Source organism: Haliotis rubra, unplaced genomic scaffold (genome assembly GCF_003918875.1).
Source record: "Haliotis rubra isolate DU_JTF1 unplaced genomic scaffold, ASM391887v1 Scf14, whole genome shotgun sequence".
NCBI classification, from domain to species: Eukaryota; Metazoa; Mollusca; class Gastropoda; order Lepetellida; family Haliotidae; genus Haliotis; species Haliotis rubra.
The window spans coordinates 3,028,596-3,032,093 of record NW_025765336.1 but is presented as its reverse complement, the minus strand read 5'-3'; the positions used below and the strand labels follow the sequence as shown (position 1 = coordinate 3,032,093).

At 36.6% G+C, this 3,498-nt stretch overlaps 1 long non-coding RNA gene across 1 annotated transcript; it reads right to left on the bottom strand.

Annotated features, from left to right (window-relative positions):
* Positions 1-2,057: 2,057 nt before the first annotated feature.
* On the bottom strand, positions 2,058-3,091 carry LOC124268733. The gene is made up of 2 exons (XR_006896337.1): positions 3,019-3,091; positions 2,058-2,552 (listed from the first exon to the last, which is right to left on the bottom strand). It is a non-coding gene; the product is annotated as an uncharacterized LOC124268733 (long non-coding RNA).
* Between the last annotated feature and the right edge of the window lie 407 nt (positions 3,092-3,498).

Sequence of the window (3,498 nt, the reverse complement as noted above, 5' to 3'; positions counted from 1 at the left end):
AAACAATGCTCTGGCTGCCATCATGAGGAACAGTTCCTTGTAAAGGTAAGTATATAGGACTGTATCTGGGTTGACCTCTTGTACTAACTTGACCTCGTCCTACATGGTTCCAAGATGACAAGTAATTAGATCTGCCATGACTACAAATTGAGCCTCGATTAGGTATGCCTCTTCCTCTAAATCCGGAAGGAGATGGACTATGAGTAAGGGTAGGAATGTCAGCTAGTTGCTTTTTAATGGCACCAAACTCTGACGTTAATTGCTGTACCATGCCTTTCAATTCCTGGTAATCTTTGTCAGAAGAACGAGCAGCCATTTTAGGGGATGGGCTTCTTGGAACATTCTTGGGGCTTCCTCTCATTCAACTCAAACTCAATCCGTCTAATTGCTACATGTAACTCATCAAATTCCTCAATAGCATCATACTTGTGACCAGACACATCCTTCAAAGTTGGTTTTAGACCTTGCCAGAAAACACTTCTAAGGGCTTGGTTAGTCTCACTTGGTGATGACTTGCTACTCTGTCTAGCCTTAGCATATAGATCTTCAAGTCTGCAACCCCAAGAAGAAACATCCTCTTCTGCCATCTGTTTAGCACTATAGAATCTTGCCATCAAGGATTCACGTTCCTCACAACTACCATAAACACTTGCAAGTTTAGCTAACAATGAATCAATGGTAGACTGTGGACCTAGGAGTGAAGCTACTTTACCAGCCTTTCCTTTCAGAGAACGTCGAACAGCCTCAAATATGACATTCTTAGGATAAGCACTCTCAACCAATAGACACTCTACCTCATAGCGCCACAGATCATAAGGAGCCTCACCTTTACCAGCTTCACCAAAGAAAGATGACAATTTAGGAGTCTGACTAAAAGTAACTACTGACTTGCTATCAGGCTTAGGCTGAAAACCTTTTCCGCCCAAAGTACCTTCAGGGTTAGACTGAGTATCACCCGACAACTTCCCCTATCGACTGTAAATAGGAAACCATCCAATCCTGAAAATGTTCAGGGCTATCTACCACAGGCACTACACCCATCTGCTTCAAAGTGTCACTAAGACCAGTGAGATCTGGATCATCTTCTAACTCTGGCATAGAATCTGACCCTTTCGGATCACCCTGTTCTGGATCCTCCTCCTTGATACCCGACACTCCCTCCATGACTAACAGACCCAACTGCCTAGCCACAGAATGACACTCACCAATGTGAATGGTTTATAAAAAAAAGAACTAAAAGCTATAAAGAAGATAACCAAAATTTAAAATAAAAGTTGGCACAACTGTACAGACTAGAGGGCAATGTGACGAATTAGTTGAGTAGAGGGTACCTAACTATGTGAGAAGAAAGAAACGTGCAACAACAAATTTACTAAGGCAGTTATTGACCTGAAGTAAGCTATGTTACTACATAGTTAATGCTAAATGTAGTTAAGAATTGAATTAACTGAGTACTGTTATAAATATTTAGTTAATATAACCTTAGATAACCTTAGGTATTTGAATTAATAAGATATAGCAGTAGGAACCTTGTTACCTTAAAAAATGACTGCAGGAATTTACAACACAAGGACTACTCATTCATGTCACCTCATCGTGCAATCACCCAATCATGTCACAAGATAAACATACAAAATCCACACATCACACAGGCACAAAAATGAACCTATAAGATAAACATGGGCAATAATTGACACACATGGGCAACGACTAAGTTCATTTTGTGTTTCACCACCCCTAAAATATACCAATATCAGTGTTGAGATACAAGTATATATATTAAAACATCCTATAAATCAGACAATGTATAATATCACAGAATCTGTAAATTGCAAACACCATAATACCTCTGTAGATTCACTGCTGCACACATATAAAAGTCAAATTCTTGTCGTTTAAAATGAATAAAAAGTCAATGTAGACAGAGTTTCTGGTGTAAGAGCACAGCAGTGTGTTTAACACACCACAGTTGACGTTAACACAGGCACATGATAAGTATCACAAATGTTACAGCTGGTTAAACGCCAAGTAATGTCAAAGGATCACATGACTCGCTGTAGGGGTGAGGTGCGGTTTATTCAGATACTATATATCATACTTCAAGCCCTGAAACACACATAAAATTCTTAGAAACATGTACACATTGCATAATGTTTTGCATAGGTATCACAATTAGCTTACCACAATTAATTCTGTAGTCTAACATTTACACATGTGAATTATACCACATTATAAACTGTTAAAGGAAATATTAATAGCATGAAACTATATGCACAACGTTGGTTGTGACACCAAGGGAGATAATTCATTGCCAAATAACACATTTGCCCAAATAATGTTAAATTACAAAAATATGTACACATATCTGACAGACAATAAAGTTCACAATTAACATGACATACAGCCAGATAAATATTTGGTAACCCTTAAAGGTTCGCGAAAGGTGTACATAAAGAAAAGAAGGATATACATTGACATATACAAATACATCTTACCCATTTGTGGAATAGAGCCTTATTGATTAGACCGTGTTGTGCTGATACATATGTGACCTGCCAATTACAAACATCGTTCATCATTGTGGCAATACATTCACCGTCACTGACGATCTACGTTCACACAACGCAAAGAAAACCATTGTAAGCACATACAAAGGGAAAGCTGAGCACCATGGTTGCTCATGCAGAACATTCACCAACATGACAATGCTTTCACAATTTGTTCTGCTCTCCACTCACAGAACACACAGAAAACCATTGCACTTAAATACATTTAGAAAACTGAGGGAAATGGTTGTAAAAAACAGAACATTACTTACAATGCTATTTGGTTTTACATGAGTTATAATACAATACAACATGAACTTTGGCTTTAAGGTAATTAACCAAGTTCAGTAGGTTTACAACATGACCATATATTACAAATTACCAAATAACATTTAGACTGCAATTAATTTAATGGAGATGTCAAAGAACAAATACACTTAAGCATAATTTAGTGTTAAAGTATTTAACTAACCTGTTTGATGCTGTTTAGTAGACCTTGTTGCCTTGTTGCCTGGGTGGTGTGCTGTGCTAAAGTGTTTCTACTGGGGTGCCTCATATTGGTGCTTGGGAATTATGGGAATTTGAAATTAGCCAATTAAAAGCTAGGAATTAGGGTCATGTGATAAACAATAATCCAGAATGAGACCATACTCTAGATCCAGCATATTTTGTGAATACTAAACATATTAAGAACGTTTCAGATGAATGATATTCATCTGAAATACTTGACAAATACAACCAAATATCAATATGATTGACATATGCATAAAACCACAAACTTTAGAACACTACCACCAACCTTCAATATTTTTAGTGACCTTTTATGACTTATGTAATATTTTTATTCTTATTTTACTTGTAAACAATAAAACACTATAACACCATTTTATATTCAATAATTGTAAAATAGTTCTATCAAACCAAACCAAACTGATTTATTAAAAACATGAAA